Raw genomic sequence first — 11,306 nt, 5'->3', positions numbered from 1 at the left:
TGGGTAGTTTTAAAGGCACTAAGATTGCTAGGAGAGCCCCTAAAATTACTCTTTTCTTTGCTGATGATGCTTTCATTTTCTACAAAGTGTCAAAGCAGGATTTTTCTACTGTTAGAGGTGCCCTTGACCTTTTTGCGGACCTCTCTGGTCAAAGCATTAACCTTCATAGAGTGGCATTTTATTCAGTTAAAATGTTCCTCTTAAAACTAGGAATCTTCTCAAGGGTACCTTAGGAATTCCTGAAATGACCTTTTCTAGTAAATATTTTGGTTCCTATCTGTTTTTTAATAGGTTTAGAACTAGGGACTTTAATTTTGTGATTGAGAAAATGTCTAATCGCCTCTACTTAAAGTTTGTCCTTTCGGCCATTCCTTTCTATCAAATGGGGGTGCTTTGAGCTCCCAAGACGTATTTGCTCCAAACTTGATTCCATCACTTTAAATTTCTAGAATGGAAGTACACCACAATCTAAGAAACCTCCATAATGAAAAAACAGCTTTTTAAACTAGAGTGCTTTTTTTTTTTTTGGTGGGGGGGGGTTAAGGGATGCCCAAACTCACGATTTGGCTCTCCTCCAAAAGTTGGCTTAGAGGTTAATAAATGACTAACTCTTTTATTTGGGCTTTAACTCTTCAAAAGAAAATATTTCCCTTCCTCTTCCCTGTTTGACCCTAAAGTCTGGGAAAAAAAAAAAGTGGATCAAGAATCTGGGTTAGTATTGTCTAAGGTTATGTCCCCTAAAAAATTTCCCTCAAAATTTTGGGTAAAGGAACTTCTAACTTTTTGGGGGAAGATCCTTGGATTCCCTCTATTTTCTCTCACATCCTTCCACCTTCCCTAATGAGATCAGATACTTTAACTTTGGTTGAGGAAGTGAAACAGCAATTGGATGCGATGTAAGTAAACTTTGCTCAATTCTTCCTCCAATACTTTGCTTCTGAAATCTTAAACATTAACCTTGTGGATGACTCATTTGGAAGAATTGAATGTAAATGAAATGAGATTCTGGGAAGTATTCAAAGATTGGAAAATGCATCCCAAGTATTAAACCTTCTTGTGGAGAGTTCTTAATAATGGATTGTTAGTCAACACCATTACTCAAAAATGGAACAAGTCAAATGGATCTTGCTATACTTGTGGTTTTTTGGGAAGAAACTTTGTGGCATTGCTTGCTGTCTTGTACTTTTGCCAAGCATAATCCATGTTGCAGGACCTTCAGCTTTAAGGACTGAAAACCAGTGTTGAAACCATGTTAGACCTCTTTATTAACCTGTGTCTTTGGTTGAAGTGGGAAAGAAGCCAGTATTTTGGGTATTTTCTGTCTTTTCAGTTTCTTTCTATTACATTAGGAAAATGAGAAAAGCAGTTTTTTTTAACAGGAAAAGGATTGAACCAGGTAAGACCCTTGATACCATTATTTTCTGGTTGAATGAGCTTCACTGCACACCTCCAAAAGGAGGATTCTACCTAGAAGATTGCAGTCAAGATGAATACAGAATGAGGACATAGATTCTAGTTTTCTTAATTGAGATTTAATTAAAAAGTGACACTTCGATTATTGCAAGACAAAGAAGTGAAAGAAAGCAGGAATGGAAGTGGATAATGGTGACTACAAAAGGAGGGTGTCTGCACCAGGCCAAAGGCACCAAAACACACAGCACGCAGGAAGCAAGATGGTCAATGAATGGATGGAAAGAGGGGAAAGGGCTTGTCAGAAGTTGGACTAAATTGAAGGAACCAGACCGCCAAGACAAGGGGCAAAGGCCGGATTTGCCAATTTGGGTTATGCCAGGAACAGGCAGGATAAGTTGGACGCCCAGAAATGTTTTGTAACAAGATGAAGGACAAACATTTGTACTTGGATAATCTGGCTTTAGGGTGATTCTCATTTTCTTTGCTTCTAATGAATTTCATTGTTCCATCAAAAAAAAATTGTGGTCTTCAAGATGTTCTCTACCAGCAGTTTTTGCAGCATCAAGGCACAATCGATTGGAAAGAGAAGTTTAACAAGTTAGCTCAACCATGTGAAATTAAGCTTTCAACTTGCAGCTTTCTCATGAAAATATAGAATTTGACAGTTTTCATCAAATAGAAAACCCTTTCTACATTTATTTGAAAGTGAAAAAGAACACAATCTGCAAAGGGATGAAATTACCCCTCTATGACACCACCACTAGACTCATGAAATTCCTAACTGAAGAAGGAAAATTGTAGTGATTCATTTATACCTGGCAAAAGACACTACTGAAGATTGCAACCATTCCATGTTTCAAACAAATCATTCCCATCAGTTTAAGAACTCATATTCAAAGAGTATTAAACAGACTGAATTGAATTACCAGAGGGACAAACATGAACTAAACACAGACTAAAAAGAGAAATTACAGAGGTTCACTTGTCGGGTTCCGACTTCGTCTAGATACTTCTGAATGGTTGTTTCATTGTCAAATCATTGATCTTTCCTAATCTACCATATCTATACCAATTCTCCTTCTCAAGCCTTTTAAACTCAAACATCAAATGAAAATTACCCGGGAAGCATTTTTCAGTTGTTAAGTTGGAGAACTCTGCTGGTAACTTTCATACCAAAGATAAATATTACCAATCCTTAAGATTGGCAGAAGGTAATTAATCTGGACTGCAGTCTGGAAAATTCATATGGTAACAAACTAAAATGAGCCACAGCCACAGCCACACATTGTTCATTTTAACAGTCATTTAAACATGAATTTCTAAAAAACTAAAAGCCAAACAAGGTAAGGAACAATGAGTTTGTTTTCTCGCATATTTCCTTTTCACACCTACAGAAGAGTATTACATTGTACACCCTAAAAGTCAACTACCCACCTCCTGAAATAAGCTAGTAAGATCACTTTAGGAGATAGAAGAAATGGTAATCTTGAGGATCCTTCTAACCCTCTAAACCTATAATGAAAAGAACTTGACAGCCACAAAAACCTTTGAGGAACCTTCTAACTCTGTAGGATCAGTAAAGGAGTCTCTGAATTTTAATGAAAATGTAGGCAACATCTAGAATAGAATCCCTTCAAATTACAAGATTATACTATTTCAAATGGTTATAAGAGGTTGATCTTGAGCACATTGCGGCAACCTGATGCGCATTTAAATCTGTAACAAAGCATGTAAGGAAGATATTTTTCATAAAAGAAATCAGAGAAAACTCCATGACAGTTTGATCTTCCTCCTCTATTATAGAATTCATGCAGCAGTTAGAGTAGGTTTGGGAAACCCAAAAGTCTGCTTCATCAGGAATAAACTAGCAAAAAGGCCACTTATTTGCAAGAAATCACATGGCCATTTTCAGAATATTTGGGAAGGGGAAGGTGGATGAAAGTGCGCTTATCTCAAAGATCTTCTGAAACTACTCTAGTTCAAAGATCAGCAGTCTCTAACAGCCCATTCGGTCTGCATGCAATTCAAAATTTTAAAAATAACTGGTACACAAAGATCTTGCTTCACTGAGTATCATGTGTGACTAATAACACTGTTTTGTTCTAAAAGTAAAGGTGGTCAAACCTCCAATGGCGAAACAGGTAAGGATTGAAGTTTAACACATCCTAAACAAAGATATTTAAGAAAATCAAAGGCAAAGTGATGATGCATAAATCTTTCCAATCTTAATCCTTTAAATGCAGTCAAGCTATCGTTGTCATAACAAATTCTCTTTTTTTTTTGGTGTTGAATACAAAGCATGAACATAAGGATTCTTGTTAGGTACATTAAACTCAACTAAGTGTTTTCACATTTAAATAGATTATTATAAGGTACATTACCCAATAATATTCTTTAATATGATGCCAACTAATGAAGCTCTGTAGTGTGAGTTCATATTAAGATGACTGTTAACCAAACCTAAAGGAAAAAATTTGAAAAATAAATAAAATAAATAAGAAAGCAAGTAACTTGAGACTATACTGCTATTATCAGCTAAGACCATTCAACCCCACTCCCCCAAAACCAAATCAAAGGGAGGGGGTTGAATAAGCATAAAACAAGTATTCAATGTGATGAATATGGTAAGCTGTACTAGTTGAAGTTGATTTTCAATATCAGTTAGTCAGAAAACAATTATGATGATAAACTGGGTTGGGAAGATAAAATATATCAATCACAAGGATAGTCATAGAAAAAAATCTCATTATATTTCATCTAAATTAGATATAAGTATATATTAAATTGTGCAATTCTGGCTGGTTTGGAATGGTTAGATAGTTAAGGCAACTCCATTGCAGTGTTGATCTCTTTTCAGAAAAGGAAAATACCATGATTTGAAATGCAGAGGTGGAGTTCTAAAACCATTTTCTGAACTTCATTGAATGGAAAATCTCTCCTGTAACAGGGAGATACAAGTAGTTGAATCTCCTGACAACTACTGTTGCAAGGCAACAAATCGTAACCCCATTAAAGTATGACCAGCAGTACTGCAAATGGAAATGGAAAGGGATGCAGCGTGAATGCCCAAATACAGATGTAGTAATTTATTTCTTGTCTAAGCAATGTCTCTATTGTAAGAAAGTATAGTAAGACTAGATATGTGATGTACTTTACATTATTCCTTTTAATACAACTCAACCATAAGAACATAAGAACAAAAATAATACAAGAAAATATGAACATGCATGATACCATAAGAACATCCAATGATGCCATAAGCATAATTTGAGGTGGTTCAAAGAAAAGACACAAATGAGGTGTCAAGAGACTCAAGACTCAAAACCAGATTGAAATTCTCAGGACAATGGCCCCAAACTTATATAAATTGGTAACGGAGAAGGATATCCTCATGTACAATAGCTTTGGCTATAACAACAATTTTCTAGGATCAACAGCAACCAAAAATGATAAATGTGCCAACAATACATAAGTTAGCCACTATCTATAGCATGATTAGTAAAACTAAATTGCAAATAATAATCTTTCAAGCCTACTTGTTCTTCACTGTAACTCCAAGCTCACCAGCAACAATGAGAGTGGTGGCCATGTTGAGAAACATCCCATGCTCAACAACTCCAGGAAATCGCAAAATCGTATCGCTAGCAGCATTTAGATCCCCAATATCCTTCTCAAAATATAAGTCCACAATATAATTCGCATTATCAGTCACGAACGGCTCATTATTATCTTTGCATCTTCTTAGCGTTGCAACACAACCAGAGTCTTCAAAAAGCTTCTGCAACCGGTCGGCCGTGAACTTCCAACAGAACGGGACAATTTCCACGGGCATGGCAAGGCGACTGCCACCCAAATAAGGAACCAGCTTCGATTCGTCAACAATAACCACAAATTTCTTGCAAGCCCCTTCGATCATTTTCTCCCTGAGAAGAGACCCACCTCGGCCCTTAACAAGATTAAGGTAAGGATCAACCTCATCGGCACCATCAATCGCTAGATCAACAACTGGGTGTTCATCAAGATCCGAAAGAGGAATTCCCAAAGACAACGCCTGTTCATGGGTCATCTTCGAAGTGGGTATTCCGATAATGTTCTTGAGCTTCCCCTGGTGCAAAAGCTCCCCTATCCTCTGAACAGCATACTTGGCCGTAGAGCCGGTACCAAGCCCCAACACCATACCTGACTCAACGAACTCAACAGCTTTATATGCAGCGATCTGCTTCAACTCTTCTTGGGTCAGAAAGACTGGAGGTGGAGGTGGAGAAGGAGTCAATGAAGCAGCCGTAGCCGATGAAGATGGAGTCATGATACCTTCCTCAATGGTAGATTTCTCAGAGCAAACAAAACGCGGATAAGCGATCGCCATAGTTAAATAGGGAAATTTTCTGAATAGAAAAGGCTAGACGTTCAAGGGTTCAGACCAGGAGCAAGACGAGATATGGCATCCTTCTGGTTTGGGAATAACAACAAACAAGTAACGCACAGATACGGTAAAGGTATTGCAGAGCTTTATAGATGAGGACAGGAAGGAATGCAGACTGGAAAAAAAGGGCACGGAAGATCTGGACCACTGCTTTCACTCGATTTCTAAACTTTCAATAAAGAAAAATTTTCGAAAGAAAGAAATTCGTCGTCACGTTTTTTCACAGAGAACTCATGCGTGGGGCTTCATTCTTTGAATTAGGGTTGTTGTTGAATTCTCTGTATCCTTATAAGAGATTTCAAAGTTCAAACGCAATGGATGGAGGAGCTTTCGGAGTAATTTCGTCTCTGCAAAAAGCTGAGAATTCCCTGGCTTTGGGATTCTGCCACTAATAAAAAGGCAACCATATCCATCAATTTTCTCGGAAACGATCACGAACAAGCATTATATCGTTCTTTTTCTCTTTTTTTTTTCACTTTTCTTACGTGTAAATAGAGGGTGGGTGGGTCCACCTAAATATTATAAAACCGAAAATAAAAAATTATGTAGATTCGTATGGCCCCACCTCGTATGATGCGGTTCAAAACCATCGGAGGGAGCATATTGTTCGCCCCTGCCGGGCCGGACTCGTGCGGTTCGATTATATTAACGCAAGGTAGTTACCCAAGATCCGAATTTTCTTTGACGGAAGAATTTAAAAAGGAAAAAATAAATAAAAAATTTTGAATTACTTTTTTTATTTTTCTTCTTTTGTGGTTAATGCAACAATAATCAGTCAATTGATATATAATTAATCAATTAATAACCTGAAAACGAATTTTCAACTGATGATAATTATTTTTATTCGTTCTTCTATCTTGATGTTGAGTTTACACATTTCATTTGTCCATTGAAAATAAAAATTATTTGCAAATTATTATGCAAGATTAAATATTGGGAGGTGCCAAATAATAGGTCTGGATCACTTCCCCCTCAGGCTGGCATTAACACCACCGCACATATTGTGTGAGCCTATGCAATGTTGGTAGAATGATAAAGATTCATATTTTTCAAGATTCGTGATGTAAAATTTAACTTTAAAATTATAAAATAAGAAAATAAGAAAGAAAATAAGAAAGAAAAAAAGAAAGTAATTAAGTTTTTTAAAAAATTGGGGGGGTGGAGGTTGGCCCCTATGTGGCTCCACCCCTGTTGTTATATTTATATCTCCTAAAATTTATTATATTATATTTATATCCTTTATGCTATAAATTATGTGTCAAAGATTCTTTACTGTTGTTCTAATGGTTGAAATCAACACCTTTTAGTGAAAAGGTCGTGGTTGGACTCTCGCTAAGGCATATTAATATCTTATCTCCCGACTTAATAAAGCTCCTTTAAACAAATAATAATAATAATAATAATAATAATAATAATGATTCATCTATTGTATTATTAAGATTTTTCGTGTTTCACTTTCTAGGAAAATAGAAAATAAAATGGAGACAGAAAGAAGTGGAGAGAGTGAGAAATGATTAAGAATTTTACTTCTTAGTAGAGAGTTTGTGGGTTCAACTCTTGACACTGTATGTAATATCTCTATTTCCAATTTTTCTATATATAAAAGCGATATTGTAAAAAAAAAAAACTTTCATGTTTTACATTTTTTTTCTTTTTTTTCACTTACAAGATGATTAAGGGTAATACGTCTTTTCTATTTTAAACTAACCGTGTTAGGTATAAGGTGGCGTTTGTAAACTTGTAACCAACGAATTAAACATCATAGCTTATAAACACAGAAGTCTTATGTATAATTTGCTTTTAAAAAATAACTATTTATTGAATTTTTAACTCACGTTTTAAACGGTCACAATTGTGGATAAGGGAAATTAAGAGCCTTTGCTGAACCCTTGAAAACTGGTCAAAACTTTTTACTAAAAATATTCAAAAAATGCACATCTTTGAACCCTTGGTCAAAGAAGAATACCTCAATTTATTCCTTGCTAATATGGAGGGTGGGATCCTCCGAGACAGAGACAATGGGTCGTTGTATGATTCTCTATATTTTCTTGGTCTTTACATGATTCTCCTTTGAGCGGCACTTATACTTTCTATCCTCTATAGCTTGTGAAAGACAACTTTTTTCCCACTCCATTAAAATGTTTATTTGCCAATGATGGGTTAGTAAAGCGGTTAAAGACTCTACTTCCCACGGGGAGGTCTTGGGTTCGCACCATTCGACGGCATTAATTTGAGGATGTAATCGTGGTGCCCGCAAGCTGGCCCGGATTAACCTCATAAAAAAAATGTTATATTTGGCCAAAAAAAGATTAAAATGTTCTTTATGTAAGCAAATAATCCTTTTAAATAATGGAGGATTGTCTCTCCAATGCTCCATTAAATTATGAAAGATTATGCCTCCATTACCTCAAAACAAACAAACCCAAATTTTAGTATTTTCGGTACACTTTCGAGCTATTCTTTTCCAGCCCACTTTATTTAATCAAAAAAATTATGGGTTAAAGAGAAATTCAGGACATCAAAAACAAAGAGTGGTCACAAAGCAACCCCACTGGACAATCTTTGGTAGTGACTAGGGTCAAGAAAAGCAAAATGAATAGTGCACATCAATAGAGAAGGCTTCCATGTTTCCTTGTTTCCTTGGATAAAATCTTCTTAATCATCACTAGTTGGTTTGGTTTAAAGTGCAGACACTTACTTAGATCTTCTAATCCTCTATCATGTACCAACCTGAGCAAAACAATGGTTCCAACATCAAACAAATTAAAGGGTGAAGCACTAGAGGTTGATTTTTACAATTTTGAGTCAAATCCTTAATGGTGTACATTGCTCATGAGAATCTCTTGTTGGAGTAACTTTGGATTTTTTCAAAACTCTAATCAAATTTTATATAAATATAATAATACAATATAGTATTTAAAATAAGAGTTTTTTACATGTGGGTCTCTTTAGTAGACCATGATGCGCCAAAACGCCGGACCACGAGCCAACAAAAGCGGAGGGCAGGGAGCCACCCCGAAGGCAAGCGCTGATGAACATCACAAACGGCCGCAGAAGTCGAGCTAATGAATGAAGAAACGGAAAGGTGACTAGATAGCCAGACGCGAAGGAGGCATCGATGACGAACCGAGTCCGGATGGTATTCTCCTGATCAATTGATCCGCCCCACCTTGATAGAGTGAGGTATATAGAGTGACCTGAACTCCCGTGGATGCACCGAGCCCTGGGAGTCGTTGGATCTATCAAAGACCCGGGAGACTCTACAGTTGACTAGTAGAGGACCTGAGAAACCGAGGTTATGCGATAGTTATCCCTTTGATGATGATTATCCGTTGGTCGTCCTTCGTGGTGATTACCCTAATCCATAAGAAGATTAGGGCCCTTTGCTGGAATAACCTTGTTCTTCAAAACTCTGATCCGGTTCTATTCGGTTACTCCATCCAACTAGTGGGTAGAGTCAGAGTTTTGAACCTGTGGGATCATAAACTCTCCATATCAACCATAAACTAATATTGAGTCCCCTTAATGTAATATATTACTTGTGGATCTCAAGCAAACTAACACCGTTAGTTACCGTTAAGTATATTTAAATTTCATATATGAAAAGACCAAAATACCCCTCGTCTTATTTAATACATTGTTTTAATTTATAATTTTAAAAAGAGATAATTGGTCATCAAGCATTAATTATGGTTAAAAAAATATACATATCCCAAAAAAGAAACACAAATTATAATAACACAATGTATTAAATAACTTAAAGGGCATTTTGGTCCCTCCATATTCAAAATTTGAATGTGCTTAACAGCGACTAACGATGTTAGTCTAATTAGGACTCACATGTAATATATTGCACTAAAGGGACCCAACATTAGTTTGTGGCCCACTAAAGGGACCCACATGTAAAAAACTCTTAAAAGATTGTGAATACTTTTACACAAGATGTATGTTGAAGAAGATTAATCTAAACTTTGAATGCCAAATTTGCAAAGTGATGAAGCTTTCTCCAACCTCCTCGTTTTTCCTACTATACTTCTTTCTTGTGGAGAGAGAAGATAACAAAAACTTAAGTGATTGGAAGGATCCTCATAATAGCTATTTATAATGCAATCCCAAACCTTAATCCACTTCCACAATTGATCGGTTTGCCCATCTCAAACATAATAGCGGTGCATCGGCCCGATGTGTTGAGTCTCCCATCAATTATTAATCCCAGTAATTAATCCAAGCCCACATAGTATATTAAGATAAACCTAACAATCTTCCACTTGGGATAGATTAATTACTTTGTTACGATAGATTGATGTGGCCATGGAATCTCAATCACAAAATATGTCATTAATCTTTGATCTAGTTAATAAGTTATCCAAAGTCGGACACTAGTAGAATATATGTCTCAGCATACAACTTATTTCTTTCCATGATTGACCATAGAGGTTTACTAACTAACTAAATCGAAATGAGACAAACGAGGAATATTCAACAATTGTGATCATGTAAACAACATTATTCCTTGTAAATCCTTCATCATACCCCATAAATATCGTCATATTCATATGTTGCCTTGAACACCATCGCATTCAAGAGCCAAACATACATTTAGGCCCAAGGTTGTGGTCAATAGTCAATCCGTCAATTATGACCAAACCACATTTGAACAATGGTAAAATCACCATTTCCAAAACATCATAACAATGAAGCACAATTAAATGCATGCATGCATCAAAACATCTATAAGAAAATAATTCCTACATCATGTATATATCATCAATATCAATTTATTAGCTCCCACTGAGTTCTCCTACTAAACAAGCATAAATTTAATCAAGAACAAATCATAAGATCAATTAAACTACCAAATAATAGTAATATGAGTGTATAAGTTCAATCATTAAAATATAAAAACTACTAAGGGAAATAGGCTTCTTCTCCTAGATTACTCTTTCCTCCCATCCTTAGTGTCTTTTTTCTCAAACCAAGATTTATGTGTATTACAATCTTTTTTAAATTTTCCCTTTTGATCACACCAGTAATATGTAATATCACGATGGTTCTTCTTTTTCTTGTTATATGGATGATACTTGTTTTTCTTGAAAGAATTTTGTTTATTCTTGTAGAAACCTACTAGCAGATGTCTTATTGTCTTCAACCAGATTTATAGTCTCGATTATTGTTCTTTTATTGTCGCTTTCTTCTTGAGCACATATGGAAATGAGGTATTTCATGGTATTTTCCTTTGTCTGCACGTTGAATGAAGTTCTAAGCATAGCGTATAACTCTAGAAGAGATTTGATAGCAAGATGAATTAGAAATTCATCATCGATTGTTGTCCTAAGATCCTTTAATTTATTTGTTGGGGAAGACATTTCCAGAAAATATTTTCTAACATTTCCCGTACCATCAAATATAAATGAAGTTAGCTTATTGGACATTAGTTCTCATTTCTCACCCTTTTGTGATAACTCAAACA

The 11,306-nt window shown here is 35.8% G+C and overlaps 1 pseudogene; it reads right to left on the bottom strand.

The window, feature by feature from the left end:
- Positions 1-2,160: 2,160 nt before the first annotated feature.
- Positions 2,161-6,263, bottom strand: LOC149002431 (putative ribose-5-phosphate isomerase 2 pseudogene; annotated as a pseudogene).
- Between the last annotated feature and the right edge of the window lie 5,043 nt (positions 6,264-11,306).

This window comes from Hakea prostrata, chromosome 10 (genome assembly GCF_041222555.1).
Source record: "Hakea prostrata isolate BN-2017 chromosome 10, UWA_Hpros_2, whole genome shotgun sequence".
NCBI classification, from domain to species: Eukaryota; Viridiplantae; Streptophyta; class Magnoliopsida; order Proteales; family Proteaceae; genus Hakea; species Hakea prostrata.
This window is presented reverse-complemented; position numbering and strand designations above follow the sequence as displayed.